The sequence below is a fragment of the Falco naumanni genome, chromosome 7, assembly GCF_017639655.2.
Source record: "Falco naumanni isolate bFalNau1 chromosome 7, bFalNau1.pat, whole genome shotgun sequence".
Lineage (NCBI taxonomy): Eukaryota > Metazoa > Chordata > Aves > Falconiformes > Falconidae > Falco > Falco naumanni.
This window is the reverse complement of record NC_054060.1, coordinates 1,907,416-1,929,672: the sequence shown is the minus strand read 5'-3', so window position 1 is coordinate 1,929,672 and position 22,257 is coordinate 1,907,416. Positions and strand designations below refer to the sequence as shown.

The window sequence follows — 22,257 nt, the reverse complement described above, 5'->3', positions numbered from 1 at the left end:
ATTTGGGATAACCAGTCACGTGAGTAATTGGGTGTCACAATGTATTAACAGGGACAAATGGTCACCGTGGGGCATGGTGGCACAGAGGCTCCTCTGGCTCTATCCATGTCAAACTCACCCAAAAGCTCACTCCCAGAATTTTCCTGCCTCCTTTTTAATATGTATTTTCTAGGACTGACTTGATTTTTCAAGACAGCCAGGTGAGGGAAAGCACGGGGGAGAAGAAGGGGGATTTACCTGAACTTGAATCTCCACTTTCTTGTGCCAAACCAGGTTGTTTCGGGGAACAGCAGACTTCTCCCACAATCAATTTCTAACAACTTATAGCAAAAATCCCTCTTTTCCCCAGTTCTCACCATACCAAGGACCACCAAGCCCCAGGAGCAAGGTCAGCATCCCCCATCTCTTCAACCCCTGTGCTACATGGCTGAGTGGATGGGACCAAGGCCTCCCAGCTAAGCTGGTGACAGGACAAGGACAGCCACGTCTCCCTGCTAGAGCCGGTCTCTTGCTGTTAATATTTCCTCAAAATCAGCCAAACTGAGAGGTGCTACACCCTCACTGGACAAGGAAACCTGCTTGTGCTGCTGCTGCAGAGGAATCACCTCTTTTCCCTGTGACCTTACGGCTTTGCTCTCCCCAGGCAAAAAAAAAAGGGGGGGCGGGGGAGGGAATTAAAAAATAATCAAAATTAAAAGGAAATAGTCAAAATATTTGTTCTCTGTGCCCTTTTGGTCATTGAGAAAGCTGGGAGGGGAGGCAGCCGTGAGACCTTGCATGCTACGAGTGTGTCAGGTCTCAGCCATCCTTCAGGATGGACCGCAGGGGAGCTGGGATGTCTCCTGCTCCATTCCTTCATCCCTGTGCCTGTGGTGGTGGCCCTGCTGTTACCTCCTTCCTGCCCTGGGCTGTTGGGAAGGTAAACTGAGGCACAAGGGACTTTCCCCTGGCCAGCACAGGGTACACTCACACTGGGACCTGAGCAAATCCCACCTGGCATTTTGGCATCCATCGGCAGACAAAGGAGCTGGCAGTCAAGGAAACCTGGTGTGCATCCTCCTCCACGTAAGTCACCCAAACTCTCCAGCCAGAGCCAGAGCTTTCAACAGGGGAACGTTGTTTGAAACTTCATTTATCCACTGACCTAAATGGAAGACACTTTATTACTTTTATTTCTGCATCTCTGTTGAAACACTCACCAGCTGGGTGTAAACAAGCCCTTAACGTCTCCTCTGCCAGCTGCCGACAGCCATGGTGGTCAGCTGCCACAACCAATGCCTTCAAAATCCCCTGTTCAACCATCTGCTTCTTAATTTTAAGCGTGGGGTAATTTCCAAGCCAGGGAAAGGTGGATTTGTCATCTCAGCCACAGCCATCGAAACTGCCAAACCCTGCTGCCCCACAAAAATCCCCCCAAGCCTTTATTCCTGGTTTCCCAGGGTGTGGAGAACATGAAGCGATGCTGTATATCTTCCAGCAGTTAGTGGCAGAGGGATTTTTTGGATAGTCTTGTCCTTAAAAGCCTTTTTCCTCTGTGAATTTGTCTGGCAATGATATTCCGTGGGAAGGAGCTCCAAAGCTGAACGAGGGTTGTGCAAGCTCTTTCATTCCTAGAGCTGGTCTTGAGGCAAGAAGGCATGAAAAGAGGGGAGGAAAAAATCTGATTTGGGGCAATAAATTAAAAATCAAGCTTGGAGTGAGGTGGCTTCTCTCCTTTTTTCTCCCCAACCTGGACACCACCACAAATAACACAAAATTCAAGAACAATTCCATGGACAAACCTATGGAATGGAGCAGGGAGGTCCCAGCCCTGCCACCACCTTCCCTGGGCTCGGCCAGCTCCTTCCCCACCCCACGGCTGACCCAGGGATGGCTGGGGAGGGTCTGCAAGGGGTGGTGGTCCTTCCCCAAACACGTGTTCCCCTAACTTGCTTTATGGCTTCCCAGTACTTTTGAACCCTTGCAGTGCTCCTCACTTTCCAAGCTGACATTCCTTTGTCATGTTTAGCAATTAAAGGCTATTTTCTACACACACACACACACACACACACACACACACACACACACACACATGTACTGTGTTCTTAATTAACTTGCTTCTGATTGCATCCCTGTTTGTGTGCTGGCCTCATCAGAGATGCCAGCAAAGTTCTTCAATAACGTCACCCCTGGGCTTTTATAGCCAAGCACAGCTTGGGATGTGAATCCAGGGGGGTTTCTTTTCCGAAAGGATGAGAAACCCCCTGTCCCCAGGAGATGCTGTCCCTCAGCATCCAGCCCGCAGGGGCATCTACAGGCAGACGGAGCTGGCAGGATCTGCGGCTTCACCCAAATTCCTGGCTCCCAGCCCTACCCACGCTGAGCATCGCATCCAGAGTGGCAGGGTTTTGGCCAGCTAGTGGAGGAGGAGAAATACAGCTTCTGCAACTTGTCTTGGTAGCTCAGATTGGCCTTTAGTGTAGGACCAGCCACAAGGGACATTAAAGGTGACCGAGAGAAGCATTCTTTTAATCCGCATGGCTGCCCGCTCCCAGCACACTTGCAGGAGTGCATGTGTTTTGCTGGAGGTTTTCTCAGCTCTTGTAAATTGAATAAAGTTGCCATCACCCTAATCTCAGCAGTTCTGCATGAGGAACATTCCCTCCCTTATCTCCCCCAAACTCCTGCCTCGGGTTTCCAGGCCATTTGGATTGCTTTAATGCTTTACAACACAACCTGGCTCTTAGCTAAGCTGGGGAAATCCGTCACATTCCTCGAGGTGAAACTAAAGTCGATGAAGCTTTCCACCATCACAAACCTTCCCAAAGGGCATCTCCTCCGATCTCCTGAGCCTGGCCACCACCACAGTCCCCAAGTGCAAGCCAGCCCTTGCTGGGGGATAACACTTACCCCCAGACAGGGAGGATGGAGTGGACATCTCCAGGGGCATCACCCTCAGCAGCTTGGGGCTCCTTTTCCAGCCTTCCCGTGCTCCCACAGTTGCAGCCGGGTTGGATTTGTGGGCAGTGGAGATCTTCACCCAGGAGCCCAGGGAGAGATGTGCTCTGCACGGGGTGGGCAGAGGCTCCGAAGTATCCATTAGCTGCTGGGGAAAAAAAAAAGGCGTTAAAGTTTTCTTTGGGAAGTAGGGAGGGGTTTTCTCTGGTGTATTCCCACTGGGAGGCATGGAAGCAGCCATGGGTGCACGGTTGGGTCTGACCGGGCTGCCTGCACCCGGCCGCGCAGGGGAGGCACCCCAGTCACAGCCAGCCAGCAAAGTCCTGCAGGAGGCTTGGTACCTTCATAGCATTGCTCTTTTGATTTCCGCAAGGTAAAACCAAACGTTTCCCCCACCCCCATTCCCCTCCACCAAGGCACCGGAATCATTAATCACAACCAGCATTGCAGCACCCAGGGACTGAACACCCCCAGCCAGCCCTCCCCGGCCCTGTTACCCCCAGCAGCCAAATAACACCTGAAAATAACACAAACCCACTATTCCCATGGGTAAATTATATTTTTTAAATTATTGTTAAATGTTAATGCAAGCATCGAGGGTTTCCCTGACCAGAAGAGGTGACCCCAGGTGGCTCAGCTGTCCCAGCATCAGCAGATGGCAGCCTCGGCAGCCTAAAAACCACCCACCCTTGTCTCGCATCCCTGCAGCATCGGCTGGGGGGTCTCAGTATCCCCCCTGGGGGTCTTACCCCCTCCAAGGGGTCCCAGTACCGCCCCCCCCTCCCGCGGTCCCAGCCTGGCACACATGCAGGGTACCCTGCAGGCTTCACTCATGGATGGCAGGAGATGGAATTAATTAGGAAGGCAGAGTGGATAATAACATGTTTTTTAAAGCATGTTGTTTGCAGCAGACTTCTCTGGAGTGGGTTATTTATAGGATGTGTCTATAACCTAAATAAAGCAGCTGAATTTTGCCATGCTGCTCCGGGGGATGATGCTGGCTGGGTCCCGAGGGGGTGCAGACCCTCCCACTGATGCTCCCCAGGCACCCCCAGCCCCTCCGTGGGTGCAGTAGCACGTTTCAAAGCAAGTCACCAGCTTGAGGACCCTGAGCATCTCCCTCTCAGCAGTAACACTGGTGAAATGAGCCGGTTTAACCAGCAGACCCTCAGTAGGGTACTGTGACCCCCTGTGCCTCATCCCCCCCCCCTTGGGACCCTGAGGAGGAGGATGCAATGCTCACTGCAGGCTGGACCAGCTGCTTCACTGTGGCTTCATCCCAGCCCTGGGCTGCTGCAAACAGGGAGCAGGAGCCAGAGCCTTATCCTGAGCAGGGCAGAGACAGGGCAAAGCTGTCCCACAGCCCCAGTGGTCCCAGCCACAGCCCAGATGGGAACTGGGGCAGTTTCAGACACCTCAGCCCCAGCTCACCCCAAGGGACCCTCGCATCATCTGGCAGGGATGCTACAGCCACATCCCCACACCAGGAGCAATGAACCTCCCGCCACAACCCTCTTTGGGGTGGTGGTGCCACCTCCTTCTTCTTCCTCCTCCTCCTCCTCACCCTTTATTCTTTCTGGCTGCCCTCAGGTTTTAATATGTCCCCCAGGTTTAACCCATTGCTGCCCTCCTGCCTGCATCTGCCCTGGCTCCCCTGGGCAGGCTGGGACAGCGGTGGCAGCTGCCACCAGCAGATGATTGTCCCTAAACCTTGCCAGAAGGGCACATGCTTGCAATGGGGTCCCCCAAAACTCTCATTTAATTCACCAGACACAGTCAATAGTGGGGTTGTGACCATGCTCCCCTGTGCCTCAGTTTCCCCCCTTGCCTGGGAGAGGCTCCAAACCACCAGTGGGAAGCTTGAGCTGATGGCAGGGAGGATAAATAAACCCCAACATGTCCCTTGTCTTTCCTACAGCTGCTTTAAAAGGAGAAACACCACCCACAGCTGTGACAAATGTCTTTGTCTGGCTCACAAGTGGAATAGCTAACACCCAAAGAGCGGTGGCTGCTTATGTTCTGGAGTGGTAGGTGTATAAATATATAGTGAATAAAATGAATAGTTTTGTTTGTTCTGCTCTTATCTAATTTAATAGCTTCTGGGTGAGCAATTACTCTCTGTAACAAGAGCAAATAAGCAGCATTAGCGTAATTGGTTGAATATTACCTTGCTTTATGCTATATAATGCAACATTAGGACCTTAGCACTTACACTTAAAAGAAGGTTTGCTGCTCCAGTCAAGGCTGGAGAGATGCTCGATGTGGGTTAGCCCTGTTTTCACCCCTAAACCCCCAAACCCAGCTCCTTTTTGCCATTTCTGGCTAGGAAGAACTGCTTGCTTTCCTTGCTATTTGCTGCAGAAGGTCTGCAGCATGAAATCTCTCCTGGAGGAAGGGATGAGAGATCTTGGTACGGGTCTGGATGCATCTCACCATGATGCTCATCCTCTCCCTCCACCAAAACACGACTGAAGCTGGCCTGGGCAGCCTGAAAACCTCAGCCCTGCTTGTGGCTGGGTTTAAAAGAGAAGAAAAAAAAAATATCTGTCAGGAAAGCAAGAGAAATCAGCCCATCATCCTGGGCTGGACCAACTATGTACACAGGTTTAAATGGTCATTAATGCATCTCTTCTCGCTTGAAATCATATCTGGGTTAATGTCCTCGCCCGCACGCTCCATGATGGACATCTCCATTAGGAGCAATTGAGAAAGTGACAAGAACTGTCTGGGGAAAAAAAGAGAAATTGGCTTTTGGGTTGGGGAGAGGTGGAAATTTCATATAAATCTGCTTATTTGCTTTGTTGCTGATGAGTAAATGGAAGCAGCAGCTCTGGATCCAGGTGTGTGCCTAGAAGGAATTGGGACATGGTAGCTAAAAAACCCAAATCAGAACAGTTTTGGGATTTTGCTGGAGTGAGAACAAGCACCGTATATTCTCCAACAACCCCAAATGCTTCTCCCCACACCCCTCAGGAGCTGCCACATCTCTGCCCCATGGAGGAGGTGTTCATCCCTGGGAAGCAGAAGTAAAGCCCAATTCTTCCAGGTGCCCCTGTTCCCCTTTGAAAAAGTCCCAGCAGCTCCCAGTCTTTCCAGTTGCTTCACTGGTCTTGGAAGAAGGAACTGGAAAGCTGAAGGGCTCTTGTTCTGGCTGCGCCTCAGTTTCCCTCCCTGTGGGAAAGAAAGAGGGAGGAAAAGTGGACATGTAGACACCTTGAGTTTACCCAGAAGGACAGGGGTGTAGCATCCATCCTGTCCCTTTGTCCACACACCACCTCTGGGTGCGGAGCACCCTCAGCCACTCTCATCTCATCTTATCCCATCATCTCAGCTCATTTCACCTCAGCATCCCATCCCATCCCACCCCACCCCAGGGACCCACTTCCCTGTGCAGGGATGGGCTGAGCCTGGCTGCATGCCTGGTGTCACCCCTGGAGAGAAGGAACCAAGACAATCTCTGTGCCCCCCAGCCAGCCTTGCCCCTCATCAAGGAGGCAGCAGCCAGCTGGGGGAAATAAAACAGAGGATGAGGAGGAGCTGGAAAGGCTGGTTTAACCCCATCAATGTCCATCTGCAGGAAGGGTGGCTTGTCCCCAGGTCCTACGGCAAGAGAGAGATCGCTTGTAAGCAGATATATTGGTCTGCTAAGGGCAGTGTGGAGTGAACTGGTGCAAACTGGTCCCCAGAAGCATTTGACACAGCCCTGAAGATGCAGAGCTCAAGTGTGAGCAGTTAGTTGCCGGAGCGAGGTGTTGGATATCTCTCAGGTGCAAAGAAACATGAAGCTGTGGCTCCTGTTACCTGCACTGGGAGCAGGTGGGGTGGCTCAAAGAAAGCCATCACCCCCCACCTCTCCAAAAAAACCCTGCACCTCACTAAAAGGCCTTTTGCAGGCAAAACACTTGTCCCCATTAAACGTTTAGCAGGGTTATCTCCCAGCTGGTACAAGGCTGATTATCAATACACTTTAATTTATCCTGCAAAAGCCGCCTCATGCCGTGAAGCCACACGTCCGCCCGTGCCACGGCATCTAAACCTGGCCCAGAATAGCATCAAGCCCAAATCGGCTCACACTAATTGACTAACCTTGTTAATCTTACCGAGAAAAAAACCACAAACCAGCCTAGTAGGTTGGAGGTTTCCTGCTGCAAGCCCAAAGCCAGCTTCATTTCGATAAAAGCAATTTATATTCTGCTAAATACCCAGAAGCATCCAATGAGGTGGGCAGAAAGAGGTTTGAAACAGCCAGAACGGTGAGGTGGGGTTTGCTGGGTGGGATGCTGTGGGCACAGCCAGGATGATGCAGCTCCATCATGGACTAGATGGATGCAGAAATCACTTCATTCAAGATAAGAAATGCAAGATTTGCAGAGAGAGGGGTGGGGGTAGCTGAAGAATGGATACAACAGGGGAAAACACATAATCCAGAGCAAGAAAGTGAGGTTTCAGGTATGGAGCACGTGCTTCAGCAGCAAACTTCTGGCAAGGAGATGGGTCATGATGTGGTCAGATCCACACCTGGGATAATGCTTCTACAAACAGAGAGCTTCCCCTTCGGTGCTGTGTTTGTCTGGATGCTGAGGTTCCACAATGGTGCCAAATCACCCCAAAACGTGGCCAGCACCTCATTACCCACGTGGCAGAGCCCACCATCTCTTGGGGCTTTCCCAGAGCAACCTGTCTGCCCCGTCTCATGCTGGAGCAAAGCACCATCATGACCTTCTCCACCCACAAACCCCATCCACCCCACCCTGCTCCTTCCCCTCCATCCCACCCCAGCTGTGGGTGCTTCCCCCGCCACGGCATGTGGGCTCCTCACCGCTGCCACCCCAGAGAAATCAAGGCAGCTATTTTCTCCATCGCTGCACGAACACAGTCAATCACTTGCAGCACATGAACATTAAAATGCCTCTCAGCGCTGGAGAAAAACCTGCTGCCAAGATGTTTTTGATCTCCCCCAACAAGTTCCCAGCTCCAGCTGAGGTTTTGCTCCTCTCCAAGCACAACGATGCCTCCCCTTGTATCTGCCCATGCCAGGAGGCTGCACAGGGTGGGACAGCAAGCACAGGCACAGGGAGAACCCAAACCAACCCAGTGCCACCCTGGAGAGTCTCAGGTCAGGGCTTGGGCCATTGAGATGGATCAGCATCCTTCTCGGGAATCAGATGAGAAAGGACCAGCAGCCTCCATCCCTCCTGCCCAGCACAGAGGGAATTTGCTTCCGCAGCAGAAAAAAAGCCACCAAACACCAGCCCCACCTCTACAGAGCAGGTCCCACTACCATCTCCAGTGGGTTCCACCTTCCCATCCTCCTGGTGAAACCAGAGGCAGCACTGCCCAGGGAAAAGCAACCTCTTGAGCCCAGTACAGGAGCTGAAGCATGGTCCAGGGAAGGGCAATTCCCCAGGGACTCATTTGCCCAAGCCTCAGCCTGGAGTGACATCCCCCATGATGGAACTGCTGCTGCTGTTCCCTCCCTCCTCACCAGCATCCTGGCAGGGGGTGGGGGGGAAGAAAAACAACCCCAAAACCAAATCCTGCTGCATGCAATGTGCTTTGAAATGGGAAGGAAAGAGGAGGAGGAGAAAGTGAAGCAGTGAGTCTTGGGAAGCATAATCTTGTTAAAAATCTCAGCAGGGATGCAGTGTAATTAATCCTAACAAATTCATTGCAGAATGATCCCTCGGTCAGTTTGGCATAAATTGGGAGCTGGCTCCTATGGCGTCATCACGAGGAGGTAGCAGGTACCTCTGGGTACTTTACAGCGAGTGAAGCAGGATGAATCCTTCCCTTTCTGCTGCTGCTGGGGCTGCTCTCACTGCCGAAGAGGTGGCTGCTTGCTCAGAAGGGTTTTTGCCAGGTTATCAGGTGGCAACAGGGACAGGGACCCTGCGGGCTCCTGGGTACCCAAATCCCCCCAAACGGAGATGGGGAGTGGGATGGGGATGCTCAAGCGGGCACAGCCAGCCCTCCTCCTCTGCAATTACATTTAGGAAAACAAGGCTAGGATCTTCCCAGATTTTAGCGGCAGAGTGAAATGAATTGAGTAAATAAATACATGTCGATTTGCTCTGGATTTCTGCAGGAATAGCCTTTTGTCCCTCATTTTGCAGAGGCACCGTCACAAACTAAGCCAGCACTGACACAACTGCACTGCTCGACCTCCCCCACCTCCTCTCACCCTCAGCAGAAGCAATGGATACCCTCTGTCAGACAATTTTTGCCCTAATAAATGCCCCATCCATCTAAAATAAGAAGCATTAAAAATCTCTCCTGTTTCAGCTGGAAAACAATGTTTGGCTTAAAATATACAGGGATAAGTGTGCTTTGATGTCTCATGAAGACAGAGAGGGATGTCTGTGCTTCGTCATCATGCGCTGTCTTGTAAGATGTCCCAGGCCAACGAAATAATAAAGAAACACCCCCAACTTGCTGGAGCAGGGAACCACTGCTTTTAGCATTCTGTTCAGCCCTGGACCGGGATGTTGGGTTTTGGGTATCACCGGCACCCCAACGCCCTTGTACTACCCTTCCCAGCGTGGGAGGGCTTTCCTCCCCAGAGGCTTTCCCAGCTTTCTTCTCCTCCTCCCCACCTCGCCTTATCTCCTAAACGAAGTATGTCAGGCAGCATTAGCTCATCCTTCCCCTGATCCCTGCCCAGGGAGCATCCCTTGCAAAACAAATAGCTCCGTGTCAGCAGAAGTGTCTGGAGTGATAAAAGCCATTCAGCGGCGGCAGGCAGCTCCGTATGACCAACCACTGGACACTCCCAAACTTATTAGGACCTTGAGTATATCGGCAGGTTTTCTGCCTCACCTGCCAGCCTGGCTGAGGATGAATGAATTCCTCACTAGCTGAAGTCTCTTGCTTCTTCTTTAACCCTCATGGAGATTTACATTTCTTCGGGCTTTCATCTTTCTGGGGAGATGACAAAGTCCGATGCTTCCTTGTTCCACAGCAAGGTGCATGGTGGCTGCTTGCCTCAGTTTCTCCCTCTGTACAAAAAAAAAAAAAATTGGTAATTTTTAGCAGTTTTGAATCTGTTTATCTGTTCCCCACATCCTTGGTGCTGGCATGACATGCTTGGCTGCAAGAAGACAGAAAAAGCAGGAGGGTCCTGGGAGATGCTGCCCAGCATCGTGTAGGGTGAGGTACCTGGATGGCTTCAAGCCAGGGGGCTGACACGTGGGCAGCACGCGGAGCTCCCCTCTGAGACAAGCGTCTCCCTCTGAGGCATCAGGCACGGTTCACACATCACCATGCTCTGTTTCAGGAGCAATTTTCCTCCCTGTGCTTGTTTAGTTTGTTGTGAACTTGTCTGGTGATGGGGAAGGTCAGCCCATCCAGCTCTTTGCAATGTGAAGCAGAAGGGCTTCCCTCCCACCACCACATTTTTCCCTCCCCCCTCCCTTTTTTGTTTTTCTTTTTTCTCCCTTCTTTTCCTTCCCCCCCCCCCCCCCCCCCCCGCCCCCGGCCCTTCCCTGCCCCCCCCCCCCCCCCCTCCCTTTTCCCTCTCCTGCCACTCACTGTCAGGATGTTGTTCCTGCTCCTGTTCTCCCATGGGACCTGCTCCCATACCACCAAGGCCACAAGCATGTAGGAATTTTATTTTGGTAGGGCTTCCCCAACAGGACAGCCTGGGGGGGCAGGTGGGAGAGGGGCACGGAGGGAGTTAACATCAGGGGAAGCCCGCAGGCAAAATCTCCAAACCCAGATAACCAGACCCTCAAATATGATGGGTTAAACTCCCTGATAAGCTACAGAATAAAGCAGCAAACCAAATTCCTTGATGTTCCTTCTGAAAAGACCCCAAATTTATCCCCTGCATTATGGTTGAGGGTCTTACAGACCTGGGACAGACCACAATGGTCGGAGGGACACACATAACACCCATGCACACAGGTAGGTTTGGGCAACCCATGTTTTGGTTTTGATGTTTGCCTCCCCTTGCCAAAGAAAAGAAAAAAAAAACAAAAAAAGCAATTTATGGTTCAGGGACCTCCTGAGTCATGGGTGCCTCTGAAGAGGTGATCCCCAAGCAGCCAGAGGATAATGAGAACAAACACATGCCACATGGGCTTCACCAAGACAGAAAGAGTCTGTGCAAATATTAATTTGAGATAATCAAAGCTACCAGGAAGTGGGGGCAAAGGATGAGCTGCAAGGAGAAAGACCTCTCTCCTTCCCATGGACCAGGAGCTGCTGATACGTGGGGCTGGCTGGATTGATGCAGGGTGCTTGGGGTGCCTGGACAGATGGATGCAGGATGCTTGGGGTGCCTGGACAAATGGATGCAGGATGCTTGGAGTGTCTGGACAGTTGGATGCAGGATGCTCAGGGTACCTGGGCAGACAGATGCAGGATGCTCAAGTTGTCTGGGCAGATGCAGGACAGGTAGGGGTGACCAAGGATGGGATCTTAACACACACTCACCTCTCACAGCCTCCAGATATTGTCAAAGGAGTTGAACATTTGCTGGAAGGAGAAGCAAAAGCAGGGGACCAATGAGTGAATAACTTGAAGGCCTTTTCCTTCTGAAGATGAGAAAAGCAAACCCTAGGGCAGAGACAACGCTGTATTTTAAGGGCAAACAGGAGCAGCTGAGAGCCATGGAGATGGGAGGTAAAAGCCAATGTGGCCAGCGAAAATCAGGCTGTTAAACCTGGAGGAGAAGGAACATTTTCCACCCAAGCAGCATAAGGACTGGCCCATGGCAGGACAGCTCGGGAGAGCTCTACAGCTGCAGCTTCGTCTCCTTCTTCATGCAGCTCACAGGGTAAAGGAGATAAATTCAGAGGAGTGAGTGTAAAGGGCTAAGGGCTTCCAGAGTCTTGCCATGGAGCCATCTCAGGAGAGCCAAGACACATAACCCCTGCTCGGTGGCCTTGACCCATGCCCTCAGCATATTTAGCAGGTTTAGGTGACACCAATTGCTGTGCAAATATTTAAATCCTTAGCTGGCCCCCTCCCTAAATGCTGCTGCTGGATAAGAACATATGGGGGCGTTTCCCGCTGGATCTGTGGAGGTGCTGACAGGTTTGGGACTCACCCAGGTGTTTTGCAAAGCTGGGATCCGTAAATCCAACCAAAGTCTTCAGCATGATGAAGCTCTTCCCCATACCTATGTTCATCACACACCTGGCTTCTGGTGGACAGGGAAAGCAGGAACCCAGGGCAGGGAAAGCTCCTGTGGCCCAGCTTGTCCATAGCCATAAAGGCCCCATAAGAGAGGATTCAGCCTCTTTTTACCAAAATTCCATCCCCTACAGGAATCAGCACTGCCTGGGCAAGGTGGATGAAGGCCACCCCAAAGTGATGCTCACAGAGAGGTGGCTGGGAGGAGGGACCTGGCCTGGGGGGGTGGGGGGGTGGCGGCAAAGGTGAGCTGAAGGCTGTAGGTGGGTGTTTCACCCACAGTGGGAGGACATCAGGCCAGGAGCAGTGATGGACTTTCACCACCTGGTCTGTTTGATCCAAGGAAAAAGCACCCAGAAACTTACTGTTTCCTGGAGGAAGAACTGGAAGAGCCAATAGAGCCCATGATCCCTCTTGACCAGGAGATGGAAGAGCAGGAACATCTCACTAAAGCCTTCCTGGTACACTGCCAATGGAGGGGTCATCCAGACACGCTTGATATACCAGGGGGCAGAGATGAGATTGGCACCACTGGATACCAACGGGAAAGGTCCTCGCTGAAAAAGCCCCTTGGGGCCACGTGGGACATGCTGCCCCCCTGCCTGCTCTTCGTCCTCTGCATTGCACGCACAGCTCAGCAAAAAGGTCTTCTCCAGCTGCTGCTTCTCCACCACACTTCGGCCTCATCTCATGTATAGTCTCTGCAGGTCCAAGCCCGGAGGGAGAGACATCCACCCACGCTGGACATTTGGAGTGGGGTGTTCACACCAGGCTGTTCACACCATCACATCCTGCACACATAAATACCTTGGGGAAAAAACGTCATGGGCAAAACAAGCCTGAGAGAGGGCAAAGCTAATTTCCTTACCTGGAGGACTCAAGGGGGCTCCAAGACAGCTTTCCTACCCTGATTTTGACCACAGTTTTCCTCCTGATCCAGGAGTCCCACCATTCCTGCTGCCCCGAGTTTTGCCTGCACTCTTGCCTACATCTACAAGAAGTTTTAGCTCTGAGCAATGTGTGTAACCTCCAGCAGCTCTCTAAGCAGTCCACACAGAAGGTTGGAGAGTGATTCCTTCTTCACCCAGCCATGGGAAAGAAAGGGAGCAGAGAGATGTATCTGGCTGAAGGTGTGACAATTTTTCTAAGATCTTCTCCAGCTGGATGCAGCACCTTTCATTTCTAAAGCAACTTTGTCACAGCAAGGCACTTGGAAGAAAAAAAACCCAAACCTTACCTTCTTGCTTTGGATGGGTTGATTTATGCAGGTTACATTGATTTGTAACATAAATTTTGCAAGATCATTTAATATTCCTTTTGTTGTACAACTTGGAGAAGCCTAAATGGGAATCTGAATATAATAACACTTTCCACTGAAGTAAGATCCTTTCATCCACCAAAAAAAAATGGACCCAGAGGTTCTTCCTTGGCTCCCAGCTTTGCTCTAATGACATCTCTATATCCTGTCTTTCTATATATAATTCCCTCTCTCTGGGTCACTCGACCCATTGCTGCAAAGCTGATGGCTCCAGGCGATGCAGTAGCAGGTGCCAGATCCAGCAGTCAAATGCTGCAGCTCACGGTGAGAAAAATGGTAGAAAAATTCCATAAACTGGAGAGGCTGTGGGGATTTTGAGGTGTTCAGAAACATAATGACGTGATGGGGCTGGGGCAGCCAGGGGGTAGCACAGGTGGTTGCCATCCCTCCCTCTGTCACCACCATGGGGCAAAGACACTCAGCCTGTTATCTCAGCTGGGTAAAAATCCAGCATAGATAGCCACAGTCCTGCTGCAGCTGATGAAGACGAGGGAGGGTTTCATCGCAGCCTCCTCCCCAAGCCCCAGCCCACAATTTCAAAAGCATCTTAAGGTGATGCAAGATCTTCGCATGGTCTTTGGTGGCATTGACCCCATCCCTCCCGCAAGGACTAGTTGCCAGCCAGATTAGGGATCTGATCAGGCTTGCAGCTAGCTCTGTGCACATCTGCAGGGTTAGTTATCCTGCAGGGAGCTGGACACTGACATTCAAGTCACCGTAACCTCACTGGGGACCCCACGTTCCCCTCCCCACTGCCATCAGAACTTACCAATGAAGCTGTGGACATAGGAGAAACCCCTGTGCTGTGTCTCCAGAAGCAGTTGGATCTTGTCATACATCTTGTACAGCCTCTCCTAATTCTGCCTGCTAGGAGGGGCATGGCTGAAAAACTACCCCAGGGTTTGGATCAGAATGGGATATTTTATTATTTTACCCCAGTTTGGATCCAGAGGGCTGTGCGGGATCGGGGAATGGGCTGGCAGACAGACTGTCAACCACAAGCATCTCACGAACTTCCCAGTGAGACATTTCCACACCTGTGGCTGCGTGAAGGATGCCAGAACCTGGGGATGACAACCTGGCACCTCAGGCACCCCATCCATGCCCCCAGGGGTGGCTTTGTGGCCATTGTCTGCTCTTGTGGCCCAACAGACCCTTGTGAAGGTGGCAATGTCCCAAACCATGCTACTTGGACAAGCAGTTTCAGGGTTTCCTGCTAAAGCAGCCCCAGTTTACAAGCTCATTTAAACCTAAACAGCTCAGCAGAAGGTCCCAGATTTAGTCATTCCCAGATGCACTGGGGCTCCCTGGTGTCAGGAGAAGGGAGAGGGCTCAGGGGATGCTGCAGGGGCACGGATGGCAGCTACACCCCCTTGTATGGGGGGGATGCCTGGCACTTTTGCAAGATCAACCACATGTCATGACCCCTCTTGGACCACACAACTCCATTTCCAAGGAGGCAGAGGCATCCTCTCCCTCACCTCCCCATCCCTGGGTCCCAGAGCTGTAGGTCTGTACACCAGCTGGACAGATTCTGAGAAGTCACTTGGACAAAAAGCACTGTCCCCAGCCTCCACGCCACCACCAAGCCAGCCCTGAACACCCCAGCTGCTTCCCAGACTCTGCTTTTAATCCCAGACAGGAAAATTTCTCACTACCAGCCCAGCAAGAGGGAAGCAGATTGTTTTCGCAGCTTTCTGCAAGTGTGACAAGGTGTCTGGGTTCATCTCGGAGCTCTTCCCGACTGCTTTCAGAGGAATGAAAAGCTGTTTTTAGAGGCTTAAGAAAAGGAGGGAATTAAAAAAAAAAGGTGTTTCACTGTAAGAATCAATTCTCCCTCACTGGGCAAAGCTGACTAATTTGTAAACTGTGAGAAAAGAATAAAAAGAAGCCAGCGAGCAGGAAACGCCAGATGAGGATAAGTGCAGAGCATCTCTAGGCAAAGGGATGCCGGTTCCTCAAGGACTTATCCTCCTAGAAAAACAGGGAGGAAAAAGTAAACTTTCTGTGGTGGTTTCCCCTTCAGATGGCACCTAGGTGGGCCTCCCAGTGAGGTTGGGGGACCCCCTGGAGCCACCCTCTCTGCTGTGCAGCTTGCTTACCCTGTCGATGGGTACCTTCTTGGCTCTCTACAAGCAAGAGGAGAGTAGTGCCAGCCAGGGAAGGGTAGCAAAGGCTCCCCTGGCTCAACACTATCCTAAAGGTCATAAACTGCATCAGCAACCTGCTTGGCTCCAGCACAGCTCCTATTGATCATGTACCCCAACTCCCTTGGTGGGAAAATGCAGCCCCAAGCCTACATCACTCCATTTAATTCCAGTCCAAGCCCACTTTTAGAGGATAAAAGGCAAGTGCAGTGTGGGTTAGCATCACTAATTAGAAACAACCAGAGAGGAGGAATTAAGGAGATGAAAACCAGGGGTGGAAATGGTATTGGAATCTGAAATTTCTGCATCCAGCAGAAGAAACACTTAATGACACGACTCCTGGGGTCCAAAGGCAGGTCCTGAAGGAGGGGCTGTGCAGACCGCAAGGCATGGGAACACCACCGATGCTGCTGCCCAGCTCTCTGAAGGGAAGGGGAGCAGGGAAATTTGCTTTTTCTTAAACCCAGCACCAAACCAAAGGGAAGCAAGAGTGAATTTGTGCTCCCTGTGCTTCTGCTCCCTCCTTACAAAAGAGTGGGCTTCAGCAGAAGTATGGCCATCCTGGGAACAGACAGACCATGTCACCATCACCAGCACCCACGTAGCAGTTCTGCCACCTTGGGGCTATGGGACTGGAGAAATGGTGCAGAAAACCCGGGCTGGCTCTGGGTGAGCCAGGTCAAGGTGTATTCCCAAACCAGGAGACCTAAACTGGAACATGCCCCAGGTCCTGAGTGATGCCAGCTCAGCCAGTGCTTATTGAGGCACAAGTCCGAGACAACTGAGCTTTCAGATCCTGTCTCCGAAACACCTTTATGGCTTCTTTCAATCACCCTGTGTACATACAGTTGGACTTTCACCTCCCAGAGAAATCCCCTGGGCTGGAAACAGCATCTGGGGAGAGTTATGAAGAGGTATGGTGTAGGCTTGCCCGGTTTTTACTCCTCTCCAAGTGGAGTAACAGACAGGGACCAGGAGAGCTGCCCAGACCTGGGGAGGCCCATGTACCAGCAGGGAGAAAAAGGAGAGTCTGAGCTGAGGGATGTTGGTTTGGGAGGAGGCACTCTGCAGTGATGCTGATGCATCACCCACTTATAAGAGGAGAAGAGGGGAGGGGATCACATGCCTGCGGGGCAGAGATGTGCTGATGGATGCTGTGAGGTCACAGGGACAGGAGTTTGCTGAGATACGAGGTCACGCGGCATTTTCAGCCAGCATCTCCTCTCCAATCCGAATCCGAGCCCCTCGGCAAAGAGCTAAAGGTGCCCAAGTCATTTAGCATCTCTTGGGTTTGCTGATGACCCATTTACAATGGCTTTGGTAGATCTCAGTCTACATCCCATGTATAATGTGATTACAAGGCTGTATAATTGCTGCATAATTGTCCTTCTTCCTGAGGCTGGTGCACCCTGGGGTTCCAGCTTCTCAATCTTAATTAAAAAGAATAAATCTTAATCAATCTCAATCGTAATTTCAGAGCCGGGAGGGGTGGGGGGGGCAGGGGGAGCGTCCCCCAGCATACAACCAACCTTTGGGATGAAAGGGGAACATGAACCCATGTGCAGAAATCAACCTGACAAAGGTCTCAGAGGTGCCATGCCCCATCATTAGGGGTCTAATTGAGGACTCTCTTCAACAGTGCTTTAACTCCTCAGTGGCTGCTCATTTGGCAGAGCAAAGCCTCAGGAAGATCCACCTCCCAGCTACAGAGCATTTCCAAGCAGCCAGGTATCCTCTTCCCTGCATTTTACAGGGAAGGAAAGCAGGGCATAAGCAGAGCTGCCTGCCATCCTCCGACTACTGGGAGGCAGGATGGAGCAGATCAGCTTCTTCATGTCCTTGAATCAAAGGGAGTGATGCCACATCTCATTTTTCTCAACAGAAGTTTGCAACAGGAGCTTGAGACTCCCAGTTCCCCTTTCACTCATCTACTGACAGCCCTTTTGGTTGCAGCAATGCACTGACCTGTGGGGCCAGGTCCTGCCTGCCAAGCAAGAAGCCACGTTAGTGACGGGGCAGAGCTAATAAAGGCTTGCCAGGATGTGGCTGCCAAGGTGCTGGGACCCAGGGAACCCAGGGATGAGGAGAAAGGGCTTTCCAAGAGAAGGGTTTTCCAGGGCAGGAATCTGGAAAGAACTGCTGAAGGGGAAGGTAGGAGTGAAGGCAGAACTTAAGCACAGTGTGATGGGGAGGAAGCCACCCCAAAGGCTTTGCAGACGCCTGCTGAACATGAGCTGCCCCATGCAGAGAGCCTGCTCCTGGAAACAAAGCCTGTGCCTTGGCCTCATACCTGCTGAAGCGGTGGGTCAGACATCCCGATGATGGCTGGGGCAGTTGAACAAAAAAACAGGGAGAAAACAAACAGGAACTAGGGTAAGGGAAGCAAAAAGGAAAAGGAAAACAACTAAAAAGGCAGATAGACGTAGTTAGGGTCTGTCTCACTCCTCCAGTGCAGACCCTGGGTACGTGGTGGGAGCCTGCAATGCCCGGCTGGCTCAGCTGCAGACAGCTGTAAATCAACCTGTCAGCCCCCGTTATTGCAAGCGAACCACCAGTCACCTGAGAAACACAGCTGCTAACAGCCAGGAGGGCATGAGAGAGATGCTCGGGCAAGTACCGCTCAGGGGAAGGTGTGCCCGCAGCCCCCACCGCGCTCCTGCATCCCCCTGTCCAGGGCCAGGAAAGTGGCACCATTAGCCCTGATGCTTTGAGAGGAAAGCCACCCAGAGAGCAGGGTTTGCACTTGGAGGGCTGTCATGGTGTTAGATGATGCAGCACACAAAAGAAGAGAGGTCTAGATATGCAGAAATGTTCTCTCAGAACTGTCTCATCGAGGAGTAACTGGGCCAGCTCTCATCTCCTGTATTAACTACTTTGCCTTCGCTTCTGTCTGAGACCAGCAAGGATCTGCCCCACTTGGTGTCCAGGGAAACCTCAGTAAGCTGCAAAAGGGCTAAGACAGAGTGAAATGAGAGGAAAAGAAAAAGAGATCCCAAGAAGCTTTGGAAAGAGCTGATAGAGGAGGAGAACTCAGCTAATTACATCCTCAGAAACCTCGCTGCTTCCAAATGAATTTTTAATGAAAAAAATAATTCTCTTTTACAGTTATTTAACATAGAAAGGAAAATCTCTGGAGATTGCCACACCATCCCCCAATATCTACTGCATCTGGGCATCTCAAGACTACATGGACTGGTGAACTAGAGCTGTTTCCAGACAGACCCTGACCTTGGGAGGCAGGACCAGAAATTAATCCAGTCTCACACAGACCGAGAAAATGCTCTTTAAAGTAGAGGCAGGGAGATGGGAACTCACCGGGGTTGGGTGGCGATGACAGCCCTGGAAGGAGACTTCCTACAGAGGCCCCACTTGGAGGCTGAAGTAGAGTTTTCTATTTAGCACAGAATGCACCTCAGTTCCCCAGGGCTCTGAAAGCAGCGATAAAGTCCTGCCTAGGACAGGACTGCAGGAAGGTAGATGGTGCCACAAACCGAGAGCAGCCAGTACCCCAAAACACCTCCTCCATCCCTCAGGGGAACCCCCAGGATGGACTTCATCTCCACACCCATGTCACGCACTGGCATGGCATGGAGAGGGGCATTAAGCATCACAGTACATGGCTTCTACCTCCCTGCAGCCTGCCCTCACGGTCTGACCTCCCCCTCTGAACCAGTGCTTTATTCCAAGGACAGGGTACCACAGCTGGGGTCTCAGCATTGCAGTTCAGCTCCTTCCCAAGCCCTGAGCGAGGTCTGCCTGGAGCCAGACGAGGAGATAATCCCTCATGAGCCATAAGCCATGAAAAACTTTGCTCGCCTTTGGAGATAAAGCGAAAACTGAGTATAGATACAGTGAGCAAACCTCACTCTGTTTGGTTCAAAAAGGTGGAAAGAAATTCTAAAACTCCAGCTTCAAAAGGGAATCATTCCACACCATTTCAAAACAGCTGGACCCATCATCACCGGGTCCTGGCTGAGATGCTGCTCCTCTGTGTTAATGCAATGGACCTGAATGATGGGTTGTGCAAATAAATCCTGTCTTTGTTTTAAAACTTCTTTCAGCTGATGTCTTCTGCTTCTCACCTTGTGAAGAAGAGCAATCATTCCCTGCCGCTCAGGTTTTTATAGACCTCTGTCACCAACCCCATCTGTCATCCCTTCCCTGTGCCGATGAGAGCTGGCTTATTTAAGCTTTCCTCACACATAAGCAGTTCCACCCTGCTGGTCTCCCTCACACCCCTCACAACTGCTGCCTAAGGGGCTCCGACTCCCCCACAGCAGCTAGGAGCCATGAGACACACCTGAGAGGGGTGCAGGCACTGTGGTACACCTGGGTGGAACCTCTGAAAATAAAAATGTGATTCTTTCCACCTTAACCATCTCACGTCCACTTAAGACCACTTTCAAGCAGCATTCAGACCCATGATCTGGAAGCCTGATGTCCTAAATTGTGTGTCTGCAGTCACTGAGCAACTCCTAACTACTCTGCCTGGTGAGTTCAGCTCAGCCGTTGTGCCCTCTGGTCTTCTGGTTCCCAGCAGCCATAAAATTTTAAGGGGAAAAAAACATTAATAAGAATTTATAAGGGATAAGCTCTTGTCTCCTTCTTGAGTGGGTCAAAGGTGGACCCTCAGAAACGAGCAGGGAAAGGAGGGGAGCTGTTCTTTGACCGAGCCAAGATCTCACTAAGCAAGATAGTCTTGAAAGACACTGAAGGCAGGGGAACTTTGTGAGGCAGAGCAGGGCAGTGGGATGGAGGAGCCCCTTTGGGCAGCAAAGCCACCATCAGGCAAACAGCTGTTTAGCTTCTCTGACAGCATCTTCCAATGACCCATTCATCTTTTATGGATGGAGGGCTGCAAACTCTCCCTCTCTGTCCCCAGTTTTGTTCTTAAAAACTGTTCCATCAAAGAGATCTATGAAAGGCTCCGCTCCCAGCTGACAAGCTATCTATTTAAAGTTTATATGCCCGGGAACATTCACAAAGACTTATTAATGGGAAACTGCTGAAGGGAGCAAGCCCACATGCAGCCACTACACAAATATGTCTCCATTATCATTTAATGCTCCCCAGCCTGGCGAAGCAGCACGTTCTCACTTCTCATCCCATCCTCTCCCTGCTTCAGTAATTGGGGCTCATTCCCCACCAGCAAGAGCAGGTAGCTCCGAGGGTCTGACAGAGTGGGACCAGATGGCACATGGAGGTCCACCTCACCGAGAGAGTGAAGCTGGACACAACCTGCCCCAGTGTCCCAGCTGCAACGACAAGAAGGAGCCTCCTCTAGGAGGTGCCTGCAGTGGGTGGCTGCCATTGAGGACTGCATCTCCATCATGGACCACGGTGCTTCAGTCTGTGTGGAAGGAGAGTGGCGGCCATGGCAATGACAAAGTCACATCTCCTGGGGATCAAAGCAGCAGGCAAGTTTAAGATAAGACAAGATGAAACCATCTCCAACACATGCTGACAACTTGGAGTATTATAACCCTTTCTGCCGAGATCCCAGAAGACATATGGGAGGTCTGGGTGGAGAAGGAGGTTTGGGGTAGAAAGGGCTGGGGGCTTGCAGAGCCAGAGGCTCCCTGCTGCCCCAGCAGGCTGCTGCAGGGCGTCCTGCACCTCAAGGTCAAGGCCCACGGGGAAAGTCCAGGCACCTTGCTGCCATTGTGTGGCATGGGGAAGAAGAAAGCAGCAGAAAGGTTGAGTTGTGGCCCGTGCCTCCTCTCAGGGCTGCTTGCTGAGCTAATCACAAAGAAATGCCCTTGCTCTGGCAGCTCCACAAACCTAGAGAGGGTCCTTTCACCCTTTCTGAGCACTTGCTGCCTGGGGAAGACCACCTTCTCCAACACTGGCTTCATTCAAGCTAGGAAAAGAAAGAAATGAAATAAAAGTGTCCTTCCCAACCAACCCATATCAGCTAAGAAATGTGATTGCATTCATGTATGCGTGCCCTGGGTGGTGTTTTTTCCTCCAGGCATGCTGAGAAGCAGAGCATGACCTTGGCTTCTTGAAATCAAAGATTTATCAGCAAATGCCTGCAAAGCTCATCAAACCAGGCAAGGAGCGGAGCAGAGATGAATGGACAATAAGGGCATCACTCTTTCCTCTTCCCAACGCACATGTAAATAAATACAGGGTTTCCAGCCAGGCGATGACATATCAAATGTGGCCGATCCAAGGTAATTGCTTGTGCTTTTTCTGGCTTAAGATTTCCAGCCTTGGGGTTTTCCACCTGGAAGAAATGCCCTGCTCTTTTGATAAATACCTCTGGCCATGCAGCTGGTGTTTAGTTTGACAAGAAGACAAACCAATAAAAGTCTTGAAATGAGGAGCTAAAAAATGGATATTAAGCATGAGAAGAATTCCTTTGTGGTGAAGGACGGAAAATCCTGGGGCTGTGAAGCCCAGGTTGCTGAGACTGATGGAGATAGAGCAACGTATGTTGGAGAGGGTCAGTAGGGAGCTGCCGGTCCCCTATCTCTGACCACGACCTTATGCTGAGCTCCCTCCACAGACCAACATCACCAAGAACATTTCACCCTGACATCTCCATCACTCCTGCTTGCTGCAGGCTCTTCATTCCTGCATCACCCATGACCATTTCCAAGATGGTCCAAATGCCCCCGTGCCTATCTCCAAGCACCTGGTAGATGTTCTGAAGCAATGAGGCAGCAGAGACCGGAATTTCTGCTCTTATCCTTATTCAGACTTGCACCGCTGCTC

The 22,257-nt window shown here is 51.4% G+C and overlaps 1 long non-coding RNA gene across 1 annotated transcript; it reads right to left on the bottom strand.

The window, feature by feature from the left end:
* Positions 1–1,019: 1,019 nt before the first annotated feature.
* Positions 1,020–10,230, bottom strand: LOC121091583. Its single transcript, XR_005828970.1, has 3 exons — positions 9,754–10,230; positions 2,890–3,082; positions 1,020–1,621 (listed from the first exon to the last, which is right to left on the bottom strand). It is a non-coding gene; the product is annotated as an uncharacterized LOC121091583 (long non-coding RNA).
* Positions 10,231–22,257: the final 12,027 nt, after the last annotated feature.